Raw genomic sequence first — 13,133 nt, 5'->3', positions numbered from 1 at the left:
ATGTTGACTAAGAACACACTCTTATTTACTGGAGCAGCCTTGGGGAGTAGTTGCAGAGAAAAAGGGTCACGCTCATTCACACCTTCTCACATGGGAGCTGCACACCAGTCTACTGTTTGCCACTCAGCGCTTTCAGCAGAGCGGTCAGAGTGCCATGCTAAAGACGACATCAGTAAACTTGGAAGAGTTCTAAGGCCATGCGGAGGCAGGGCCGTTGCTAGGAATTCTGGACCCCCTGAAAGAATACTAAAGTGGGCCCCTGCCCCCTGACTTTTCCACTTTTTTTTCATAGACTACGTATGTATTATCATTTCTAATTTAGCCTACTTTGTTTTGATGCTAATGCAGCATTACTATGAGTATCAGTCAGGGTCTTGTGCAGAATAATTCAGTCATTCAAAGATTAGACTACTGGGGTTATTGTGGGCCCTACTGGGCGCTGGGCCCCTTGAATTATCATCACCTTTCTCCCCTATACAACGGCCCTGTGCGGAGGTCCTGACCGTTTCCTTGCCTTCCCTCTCACACCCTCTCCTCCTACATCCTTCCCCTCAAAAAGCCCCGCTCCTTCCTTTATCCTCCCTCTCCTTTCGTCTCAACGTTTCTTTCTCTCGCTCTGCTTTTCCCATCTGTCCCTCACTGTCACACATCAGGAGTGTGTCAGCGAGGATTCAGAAATATGTCAGCCTGTCGTCTGGTCACTCTTTTTGAACCTTCCCTCACATGTGAAGGTTTTCTCTCCGTCTCCCTCCTCCTCCTCTTCCGCCTTTCCCCTGCGATTGTAAACAACCTTTTACACTTTTGAGTTATTCCATCAGCTTTTTTTTTTTGTAGCCTAATGATTCTTGTCATGGCGTGGCGCTGGAAATTGAGGCGCTCAAAGATCCTTAGTGTAACGGTCTTTATCTTTCAACGTTCAAATCCCAGAAGCTACTTAAGTCCTGTCTTTTGAGAGTCAGCACCAAACCCCAGTCAATTTACCAGGCGGCCAAGTCGTCATTATTTTGTGCATATACTGCCATGATCTTACCATCATTAAAATTCATCTCTTACATAACCATCAAGGACGCGGTGTGTCTTGCTGAGAAGGACAGAATACACCATGCGTGCATCGACAAGCACCCACACCAACACACTCAGAGTCTATTTATTTATATGCTTTCAAATACAGTACGTATTTACTTTCCTCTCTCCATTTTGGAAGGAGCGACAATTCAAAAGGAATGAATGCTCACTAAGCACAAGCCGTGTGTGAAATATTCAAATGGTGCCCTATTTACAAAGGCTGGAGAGTTTCTCTCCTACTGCCGTCACATGTTTGTTATGTGATATAAAAAGAGAGGAAGCAGCAACTCCAGAGACCTCATCCGCAGAAATTATGCAGCAAGTGGAATCTCTTTATAGCGAGTGTAAACACATTAGTTTTCTGCATCAAAATCTACTCAAAATGTAGGCAGCCGTCAAGGTTTGGACAACAGATGTGGCATGTCTTCATTTGCACAAGGTGGAGGATGCCTTTGTGTGTGTGTGTATGTGTGTTTTTTGGGTTCAGGATAGGGTGCTTGGTGGGGACAGTAAAAAAAACGCAGGGTTGTGTGTGCTTATGCAAAATCTGTTGTGCTCCCACACCTGTGTGCAAAGCAGTGCAGCTGTGTGTGTGTGTGTGTGTGTGTGTGTGAGAGAGTGTGTGTGTGTGTTTTGCCAGACGGCTGCTATCTTCCCCAGTCAGACGGGCAGGGAAGCTGGCGAGGCACGCCGATCGTTTGAAGTGCTATTCTCTCCCGGAAGTTCGATCCGCCCCGAGGAAATTTGTCATCTTGTTCCACCTTTCTGATTCCCGTATGGTCGGGGGTGAGGGGAAGCGTATTTGTTCTCATTTGCTGTTGACGTCTCAATACACACACACTTGGGTGTAACAGACCGGTAAAGGTAACTAAGAAATTTGTTTGGCCTTGCTGTGAAATCCTTTTTATGTGCTCTTCCTCTGTCTGCTTTGGGACAGAAGTGGGCCAAGCAGTTCCGTGACAGCACATACTTCATCCATCCAGCCGTCCCCTGGCCTATTCACTGGAGTGTTTTCTTTCTGCCTTTTTGCCAAATCTCGATTTTGTCTCATTCTTTCAGTCAAAATAAACCTGCCTATCATTCACTGTGCCAGATCCACACCCCTGATATCTCTGTGCACCTTCTCATCATCTTATCTCTATACGCCCCTCCCTCCCCTAACTAACAATATCTACCAAAGACTTACAGTAGAGCTACGCCGGGGGAAGCTCTTGTCATTCCATATGAATTGAATACCTTTTCTTTCACTGGTTAATTAAAGCCGCTCTCGCTCACATTATTAACATGACTCCTCTAAGATCCATCAAATCCCCTGGCCGGCAAGTGAAAATGAGGCCGAAGGGGGGAAGATAGAAGAAGAGAGAGAGAGACGGGAGGAAGGTGAGAGAGCATATTGTGTAGAGACAGAGAGCCTCAAGAGTGATTCAGCCATTGTTACTCATCCCCTCCTTTTTGCAAGAGGGCTCATGTCATGAGTATTTTAAGTGCTCTCCATTCCGTTGTTCTCCTTTAATCCTGTTAGATAACTCTCTTCCTCCCTCCTCCTTCTGCGTCTTTCTTTCTATTTCTCTTCTTTCCTCCTCCGCTCCCCACTGCCCACTCAGCAAACGGTGAGTCTTGTGCTCTCTGCCACAAGAAAGGCTAGAGTGTGCCTAAACAAGGTAGAGAATGGAGAAAAAAAGGGGAGGGGGGGGGCAAGAAGAGATAGAGAGAGAGAGAGCAAAAGGGAGACAGAAGATGACAAAGATGTGGCGGCACTGGTACTGTAGGTGTTGGAGAAATCTGCTAGCCAGAGCGGGCTCATTTGTTATGAGGAGGGATGAGTGTGGATGAGAGCCAAGACAGTGGCGAGTGAGTTGTGAGGTGGAGACTGCACACAGCTTGTAGTTAAGACACAGATCCAAAAAAAAAAAGAAAAAGAAAAAGAAATTTGTGTTTTGCTCTGAAACGAAGGTGATACAGGTATTGCAAAATCTAAATTTCAATATCTGAAAAAGCTGCCAGACATAGCAATGGATTTTGTATTTTTGTCTGTATTCTGTCAGGTGTCCAAACAAACTTACACTCAAGGCTCATGCACGCGCGCAACTTGCTGAAAGAATGAGTGTTCTGACATAAAAGTGCATTTTGTAGCCTCAGAACTGAGTCTCCTTTCCCCATTTCACGCTTTTTATCGCGTCTGATAAGAGGTTGAATCACGCTGGATTCACACTTGTATGCCAAACAAAACGTGATGCAATGTTTCAAACCTGCCTTGTAACAGCTATGCAAAACAAGCAACACTCCATCACACTGGCTCAAGCTGCGTCTATACTGCATAAGAAATACATTTCCCACAAGCCCCCCCCAATCCCCAGCCCATCATTTACATGAGGACAATTACAAATGAGGGAGTTGTAGAGCAGGAGCCTGGCACTGTAGTCCCTTTGTCAAGCCACTTAGTGCAAGTGAGGTGGGGCAGGCTCATTCCTGCAGCTCCTTACACCGGGAAAAAAAAAAAAATGGGTCACAAGCGCAGAGGAAGAATTTGCTAGACCAATAGCACAGACTAGTGGTGAAGGTTTTGTACTGCACAGGTCTGAGGTTGGTGCCGCGGGTTTCAGAGTCGGTCTGTTTGAGGAACACTCAGTCAAATCCAACAATCAAAATCTCTGCCATCACTGAAAGTAGATAATCCCCCTTTGATGTACGGTCAGTCCATTTACACAGCGCCATCGCCGCGCCCCTACTCCAGCAAGCGCAGCGCTCTCATTCACACTCCAACCACCTGATTTTCCTTACAAATTCCTCTCTTCCTCTCACTGGCAGGGGAATTAATTCAACACAAAGAGGAGGTAGGAGGGGTAGGTACTTGTGCCGAGAAGAATTTGCATGACCCAAAAATGCCCTGCCTCTCTTCCCACTCCATAAATCAAAGGGATAGGGAGAATCCCCCGGTGCCTCCATTCTTTGTCCTCAAAGGTGATAAATTGATCCCAGGTTGGCTAATAAGCAGAGGCACAGGGCAGCCCAAACTTCCTAAAGATTTATTCGGAGACAAGTGGATTTATAGAGGAGGAAATGTGAGCGATCTGGAGAACAAAATCTATTTACTTTATTCATCCTCCGAGTACTCATGAGACTCCAGATGGGAAGTCCTTAGGGAGACCCGGGGGTGTGAGCATCAAAGAAGTAATGCATCAGGACGGTAGAAATAGACTATCTATCATGGAGGCAATAAATTTGATGGAATTATCTGGATTTGAGTGATGAACATGTGTTTCCAATTACAAAGGATCTCAATCCATGTGAATACGCCCACTGCTTTTGGATGGGTCACAATGCACTACAGTCTGGATTAATTTTGTTGCCCGACATTGCCCCACCCACCCCCTTCATTAAATCTGATCTAAAAACAGAACCGATTGCTTCAAATCAATGTGACGGACACTTAAGCATTCTTAGGTTTGTCAGCAGACTCAACAAATGAAGGGAGGCACGGATGTGGAAGGCAATCTAACAGCTTGCAGCCTTTGCCAGACATCAGAGAAACCTTTTGAGGCAACCCGACCAGTCATCTTAATGACGTGAGGTGATACGGTGGCAGGAAAAGCGGTCTTTTAAGAAGATGATCAATGCTATCATCTTTTCCGAAGCTGACTGGAAAAAGGGACAGAGTATAGTGGCATAGAGTTTCCTACGAGTGCCAAAGGCAGATGGAGCTGCACTCCTTTCCTTTCTCTTCCTCCCTCCTTCATTTTATCTAATCCCCCTACTTTAGCCTTAATGTGTTTTCTCTCTCCCCCATCCTTCCTCGCTGCATCTTCCTGTTCCATACTCAGTTTCATCATCTCATCTGATCTCTCACCCTTTACCCTCTTCATCTTTCATCACCTTGCCCCTTTCCTTCTGTTCTGCTGGGCGTCGTCTCGCTGTCTGTCTGTCTGCCACACACAATCTCACTCACTCCCCCTCTCTCTGCACTGACAGCGTGCTTATCCTGTTGTGTTGATGAGATATTTGAACGATTAACATTATGCGTGCTGAGCAGATTATGATAGCCTTTGGGGAGGAGCAGTATCAGCTTGATGGAGAGTTTTCAAGCATTGTAGAAACCTCTGCTGATAAAAGAGACGGCTACTGACTGCACAGTACAAAGACAAAGTCTGTACTCACCTATTCTTCACCACCGAGGTCGTAACCGTGGAGAAACCCTTTTTCTTCATTCTAGGACAAAGAGGGACAAGACAATTAGCTCGCTTTACTGTCAATACACATTACGGAGGACATCAGTGGTCAGCTTTAGCAATAAACAACATGTATTTTTCAGGACAGATCTGCATAACTCAACTCAAAAATAAAAGTTGCTGCTTCATGCGGTGATTTTGAGAATTTGTATCTTTGAGTTGGGATGGGAAGAGTTCTCCCTGAGACAGCTCACATGGCATGTGTGATATGCCGTCAACATCAGATTGCAAACCTATGCAAATGTGTCTAAAATATCAAACCCCTCCACACCCAAAGCGTGTCTTTTTTGGGTTTGCGTGGTGCCAATTCTAAATAGACATATGATGTACTATATAACTAATTCCATCTGTGTCTGACAGTGACGCTACCCTGCGCCACTGAGGCAGCTGTGGGTACAGAGAGAGAGAGAGAGGCAGATCACTTCCCAAATGCTCATTTTTAGCTGGCTTGTTTGGGCACAGCGCACCAGAGCTGACGAGCTGAGCACAGAGTTTTTGACACAATGGTGTCAAACTCGGGACTGTGATGTTCAGCTCGCACAAGTGAATAGCATCGCACCTGCTGGCAACATGCCGACACAGACGCAAACAGACTGTTACCGAGTCTTTGTGTGCAATTAGTGTGTTTGGGAGTGCTGTGAATCTTAATGACACATTTGCCTTACACTGTTTCATTACAGAGTGTTTCGGGGAGACGGCATATGGAATGTAGAAGTGCTGAACCATTTTGGAAATGGCAGAGCTGTGTAACGATAGTGCCGTTTAATTCAAATCAAGTATATTACTTCATTAACTTGACTAAATATTAATGCTTGAATCGAGCAGCAAGGTGACATCAGTTTCCTGATCTATACTTAGCACCTGCATAACTTGAGATTTGCTGTCAGAAGAGTTGTTTCACTTCTTCGCACCCGCTCTTTTAAATGATCTAACAGATGTAGGACTCATTGTGTCCCGCGTCACGCTGGGTCAGCAGCGCTGTCATCAAATCCCTTTCCCCTTTTGAATTTAACTTTAACAACGTGTTTTTAGTGATATAAATAATGAACAACGACTTAAATAACTATATGTCTAGTTAAGCTGTTCCTTGCAGTCATGAAACCAGAGCCCACCTGCCTGTTCTGTGTATTATTTTAGCATCTTTCGGCTCATTGTTTAGGTTTTATTGCCTATAACTTTACTGTTTTGGCACTGCTCTCATCACCTGCGTTGACAGTCGCAGTAGACAGCTGTTGTCAGGGAAAAAGCTCAGATCAATGCGCTGTTTACCATCTGCTTGCCACCAAACTGAAGGTAGACAAAGTCAGCAATGAGTCAAGAGTGGAGCCTTTAGCAGCTAAATCAAAACAGAACAAAAAAGGAATGTAAATGTTGGACTTTTCTGCCTGGGTGCATCAGACTATGATTCTGTTTGTGTCTGATGGATATTGAATTGAGCCATACTTATTTCACTGAGGTAAAAATGTTTACATCTTTTTTCTGTTGCTCCCAAATGGCAAAAAAAAAAAAAAAGTAATTGCAGGTTTGAGTTTTAAGCTTGGTCCTTTTCCTGAAATATTTCATTGTTTTGTTTTTTTGCATTTAACATAAACCATACTGGGTTGTTTATAATGTTTATAATCAGGCAGGATTTGCATGATTAAATGGAACTCCATCAACAGTGAACGAAAGGCTGAAGTGCCGAGTAGAATTTTTAGTAGCTTTCATATTCAATACCAGGTTGTAGTCAGAACCGATAGTATTTTAGTTGACATAATATATATAATATCAAAGGGCTATTTTTTGTCCCATGCAGGCTTGGTGCTGGTTTTACAGAAGTCTTGCAATAAACACTGAACCATCTCTCCATGGTACAGTCCATTTCCTGTGCTGTTTGTACAAGCCCAATGGCGCCATAATTCCTATGCTTTGTCAGCAGCAGAGTGTGTAGTAAATTACAAATCATTTATGACTGGGTGTGATCTTTGCAGCATTCAATCACAGTACTAAAAAATATAAACAAATAAGGATTAAATTTTTTTTTCTAACTGCTCCCACTTGACTGCCGTTTTAGAAGTTGTGTGTGGATAAGTAATATCTTCACCTCCAACTCAACATACCGGTGGTTTTATGAGTGGAGTTGGCGTCTCTGTTGGTTACTGTTCAGGGGAAGGTCATAAACGGGCGATTAATGGATGAAGCGCGGCCAGGAATGCTGATGCCACTGTCAGAGAGCAGAGATACGGTCTGGTTCGACTCACATTTAATGGAAACTGTAAAGTCCACAGCAGCACGGTCTAACTCATGCACTTTACAGTATGTGCTCACTCAGAGGAGTTAACATAACTGACACTGAGAAGATATATCAAATGGCATAATAAGAAAGATGGAAGATGAATGTGCTCATTGTGACACCAAAATCAGGTTTCACACTTTCAGCATCTTACATCATATTTCAAGTATAATTCGAGGTCTAAGTGCACCGAGCATGCTGCCGGCTCTAAAGTTAATCGGCAGAGTGAGAAATAAGAACACTCCATTAGTGCTCGATCGGCCAGTGGTCTCTGCACGTGTGAAAAACATTATTCACCACCAAATCCTGACATATAACATAGTCTCACAATGTGACAAGTACAACAATTGCTCATAAACACAATAGCGGCTAATATGATGCTACATCGATTACTGGACCACCTTCTTTTTTCTCAGCAGTTATCTGCACTTCTTAGCATCCATTGTTAAGTTATGGGCGTTTTAATTGCTATAGACAGGGGTCCATTAGCATAGCTTCTTGGGTGGCCATGGCCATGTTTCTCTAAATCATTAAGCTAATTATACAAGCTAATTAATCAGTATGCTTGGAATGGGCTGCGTGAGCCGACGCCGCTCTTTGTTGGCTTGCATAATGAAAGGAGTCCATTTTTAGATGGGGGGGAAATGAAGAAGGGGGTGGGAGAGGAAAACTTTGATCTTGAAAGTAAACATGTGATTTTTGCATATCAAGTGTTTCTGCAAAGTAAAAAAAAAAAAAAGAAAAAAAATGAAGTGGGATTCAAAGTCAAGCTAGATTCACATTTGTAGTGCTTTGAAGATGCAGACTATTGCATGAGGACAGTGGAGAGGCAGAGGTAGGAGGCAGCGAGTGTCCAACATCTAATTGTCGGTGTCATGCAAGACAAACACGTATCGGGGATCTGCCAACCAAAACAACTGATGTGACGTTTGAGGATCGTCAAACACTTTCAAGCATGTGCTCTACTTCCGCTGCTGACACTAGCTTGGTCTTAGCAATTTGTGAAGCAAACATGGGAAGGCCATTAATAATGATGTGCGCACATGTTTGTCAGAGCCTGTTTGTGTGCTTTCAAGAATATGGAGGACCTCTGTGTTCTTCGGACATCATTTAGGGTCCCTTGCCACCCTATTATTTTCCAGTCATCAATCTGAACCCAGCGGCTGACAAAATCAATTATGGTTCCATGTACTGTATGTGCACTATATGGTTTTAACTGGGTATGTATGCGTATCAGTGTGTATTCTATGTGTGTATGGAGATCAGGCGCATATTCATGCTTTCTTTCACACGAGTAAGGGCGTGTGAGAGACAGCCGCTGTCAGAAATTGTTACTTCCAAGCCGACATAACCAAACATCCCGCTACCCTGTCTTCAGTATGTGGTGGAGACACTTTCAGCATTCATGCAGGAATCTATTTTTAGCAGTTCTCATTATGCACAATGGAAAATCACCTCTTCAAACTACATGAAGCATGTTTGTGGACCTAATGGAGCTACGGCATGCTGATACTGTAACTCAGTAACTCACAGAGGCCACACTGTGTGTTATTTGTGCTCCATATGCGATTACATATGCAAACCTAGCATTGATCTACACTGCGATGATCTAAGTGTTAAGTGGTGAATGGACAATGGTACGATGCACTACAGCATGACACATCCTGACCTCTCTATCTCTTTCCCTCCAGGGAGATTCCGAGGAGCTCTCTTCTTTCATCACTCTGGTCCGAGGCAGCAGTCGCAATTGATTATTCCAAACGGGTAAGATCCACATTTTGTAATCGAGAAAAAAAAAAAAAAAAGAAGCTTCTTTGAGATTACATTATCTGATAAAGCAATCCATCTATGACAATCACCTGTGACTGATATCATGTTTCTAGTTTCCAAATGTCAGTGCCCCCATGATATGAACAATATAATAATGTCAGCCCAGATATCTAACCAACTGAATGTTGTTAGTATAGATACATGTATACATGCCTGTATGTTACTCCCAGTAAGCTGGTTTCTTCACTGTCTGACTTCTATTATTTGATATGAAATAATACTAAAGGTTGGCAAACAATTTAGGTTTGATTTCCTTTAACCATGCTGAATGTTCTACAAACTGTAGAGCAGTACATTCATCTCTCACCAGCTCTGTTTACAGCATTACAAACATGACACATTGCCCACATTGCCCTCCTGTAATGACAATCTAAAATGATTTGACCAGTATTCTTCTAACAGACATTTACAGATCAGTGCTGGTGAGTCTGTTGTGTGGCTACTGTATTAACCGATGCCTAATAGCTTAAAAGATATCGGGTGTTGCTTCTTATAGCGTAATGGCAGACATAAAGCATGCTAATGGTGCCCTCTGGAGTACAGGAATCTCTACTGCTGCTGCTCTGTTCTTAGAGGAGATCTGTTTTCATGTTAAGACTGTGTAGGTGCAGCACAACTCGCAGTTCTCAGTGTGTAGACAGAGGACTGACAGGTGCATTGTGGAGGTTTGAGCAGCCATGCAAACACACAGTCACAATAACAAGAGGCTCTCTGAGTAATAAGCTAGTTCCAGTAAGTGACCTAAATATAAAGGCAGTAAATCTCCAGAATCAGGCACAGCAATTTGCATTCTACTGCATCATCACATATTAAGAAAAACAATTGACCAACATGTTCACATTATCACAAATGCTCAACTAGAGTGCAATAAGTCAATATGGAATTAATTAAATAGATTACTTCCAGTGCTAACTAATCACTATTCTCATCATAATGTTCTAGTTGGGATAATTAAAAGCACAGTCCATGTTCTTTGCAACCAGAGACTATCACAGTGCTGTTTTTCAGATCAATGAGTTGTGCTGCGGTTTCCCCCAGAGGACTTGTGGGTGCAGCTGTAATTGGAGCGCTTGTGTTGCTGCAAGTTACTGCTCCCTGGGCAGAGGCCAGCATACACCAGAACATTCCTCTACATGTCCATAGGATTTCCAATGAACTTATCAAATGCACCTGCAGGGAAAAAAGTTTTGCTGTGTGCTATTTTGAGATCAAATTATGGCAGGGCTGTTCTAACCCAGAGACTCTTTACTGGGACAGGACCCTTGATTATATTTCATCTTCTTCCGTGCAGCCTCATCTATATTCCAAAGCATGTTAAATATAAAGTTAGTGTAGCTGTCAGGAGGCTATGATGCTTTCCATTCATACATATGATGTCCTTTGTCCCATCTGACAATTCCTGGGAAAAAATGTGTTGGAGGCTCAGGTGGTTAAAGTGATTTAAATTAAAGGCGACAGCGACAAATGTAGCTTCAATGGAAAGGCAAGACAAAAACAGTTAAGTACAGACAAGTGAGTTCCACGAACTTTGTGCCTGAAGTGTATTAGATGACAGCGGCAAAATTGTCACTATTGCATACGCTGTTGGAGGCCATTTGAATGTCTTGTTCAAGAACCATTAAGGCATTAAAGTTAAATTGGATCTGCCGGGGATTTTTTTTTCTCTCTCTGCAAAGAAGAGACGCTTTAAAGACACTTGCTAAATGATGCTGCAGAGGGTTTTATACCAGGAACTGTGGGTACGCAGGTGGTGTACACCAGTCAGATGGAGTTGTTATTAAAAGCAGAACTCACAGCAGTAGCAGGTGACCTGGTTTAGAATAGCAATGAGTCCAGCAGCCAAAAAAACTTCCCAAAGTCTACTTCCTGAAACTGCTTACAGTCAATGAAAAGTTCCCCATTAACAGTAAAAAATAATAGTTTCTTCTTTTTACAACAAAGACCAGTTCTAATTGGAGAAGATATACAGTACTGCCTCTGTCCAATTTTGACAGATGACACTTAATTTTAAGGTATTGTGTTTTTTTTCATCCACTCTGAGGGGTTCAATCTATATTTAATGTCTATTCTGTCCACTGGTTAAGGTGTAGCTGTTGCCAGGTGAAAGGTCCAATGATGTAGGTTAGGGCTTCAAGGAAACAACACAGGATACAGTCATCCATGGTGTTAAAAGTAGGCCTTGTGTGGTGTGACCTAACTGACCACTGGTCCATCCAGCTACCTCAAAGGGTCAGGGTACTTGATGTGATTGTGTTTCTATTAAATTTGATATATTGGGTTACGGCGAGCAAAAATTGCATCTAAGCATGTGTTGTGGGCCCGGCCCCGTCTGCGATGATTTATTATAGCGCTTGGAGGGACTTGTACTTTCATGAGGTCACATGAGTAACATGGCACATGAGTCAGGCATGGCACGCTGCTCTCTTTGGCCCTGCAGGCGATGGGGAGGCATGCCAAAACAGCTAGAGCAGATTCCAGTTTGCACACATTCAGGTACACGGCTAAGTATATATTCATTGTACATACCCACATGCACACACACACACACAAAATCACACACATACACAAAATCAAATGCTGTAATCCAGGCTTAATACCGCTTTATCACCTGCACAGGAGGCTACCGTTATGCAAATTCACATAAGCTATTCCAAAGGCACGTCAGATTTGGGCCTGTTTTTAATATGTCTTTTTGAGAGGTTAATTCTATGCAAATGCAGCCTCATAAGTTGGAAATCGCAAAGGATATTTTTCTAATAACACTAAGGGGATGCCACCGAGTCTTTTAGATTGACCTTGGGTGATTATTTTCAGCTATGTTTTTATCACAATATTTTTTCTGCCCTCACAAGTCTGCTCTGAAATAGACTTATGGTCAAATGCAATTCATCATAAAGCTAAAGTATACATTGTTGACACATCTTTGGAAATACAGTCAACTTTAATTTGCCAGACTAAATGAAAACAGAATGGGGTATTGCAGCACTGGTTTTCTTATATCCACCCGCATGTGTCTTGTGGCACACACTGTACAACATCAAAAGACGGTGAGAAAAATGAATGCTCGTTGCTTGAGAGGCACAATAAACCAATACAATGAAAAGAGGGAGAAAAAAGGGACACACCGAAATGATCAAATCTGACATATTTGTTTGTGCTCTCTCCGCTGCTCTCTACCAAAGGAAATAACTAAGTGCATTGTTGAAAATACTCCACGTAAAACATGCTAATATTAGAAATACATTTCATCCACGGATTTCTTTTGCTTTCAAATGATGGATTAAGCTTTCCTCTCAGGAAAGCAGTCTATTGACATGATTTGATTTTGATGCTGTTTTCAACTGAATAGTGGAAACTTGTTGCCATATTTCAGTTTGTATTCTCAACCTCTGTAATTTTAGACCAGGATTTATGTTCCATTTGTTTTCAACTGGATGAGATGAAACCCCTCACACTGCTGCCTTTTGTATTCTGTGTTATTTTCTAGGTGGGGGCAAAGGGGGCAGACATTTCAGTGGTGTGTCGGCGAGGTAAAACCGCAGCATCGGGCAGCATGTTGGCACCTGCATGAACCTGAGAGAGGAGCCTCATTTCTTGGTGAGTGTGACAAGTATTCATTCAAATTCTGCAAACCATGCAATCCATAGAGCAGCTGTTTTAACCTGACAAGGTTTTCCATATTAAACTTAACGTTTTTGGTTGCTAATTCAGTTATGGCTTTATCTTAATAAGCTGCATCA

General features: G+C 42.9%; 1 protein-coding gene across 10 annotated transcripts in view; it reads left to right on the top strand.

The window, feature by feature from the left end:
* Nucleotides 1-13,133, top strand: part of ptprda (protein tyrosine phosphatase receptor type Da) — a 365,455-nt gene that overhangs the window by 130,765 nt on the left and 221,557 nt on the right. For all 10 annotated transcript variants that reach the window (XM_085806361.1, XM_085806355.1, XM_085806357.1 and 7 more), the window contains exons 5-6: nucleotides 9,255-9,327; nucleotides 12,881-12,990. The gene's annotated coding sequence lies outside the window, so the exon portion shown is untranslated. The remainder of the gene's footprint in view (nucleotides 1-9,254; nucleotides 9,328-12,880; nucleotides 12,991-13,133) is intronic.

Source organism: Trachurus japonicus, chromosome 18 (assembly GCF_045865225.1).
Source record: "Trachurus japonicus isolate A0001 chromosome 18, Traja_1.0".
NCBI lineage: Eukaryota > Metazoa > Chordata > Actinopteri > Carangiformes > Carangidae > Trachurus > Trachurus japonicus.
This window is presented reverse-complemented; position numbering and strand designations above follow the sequence as displayed.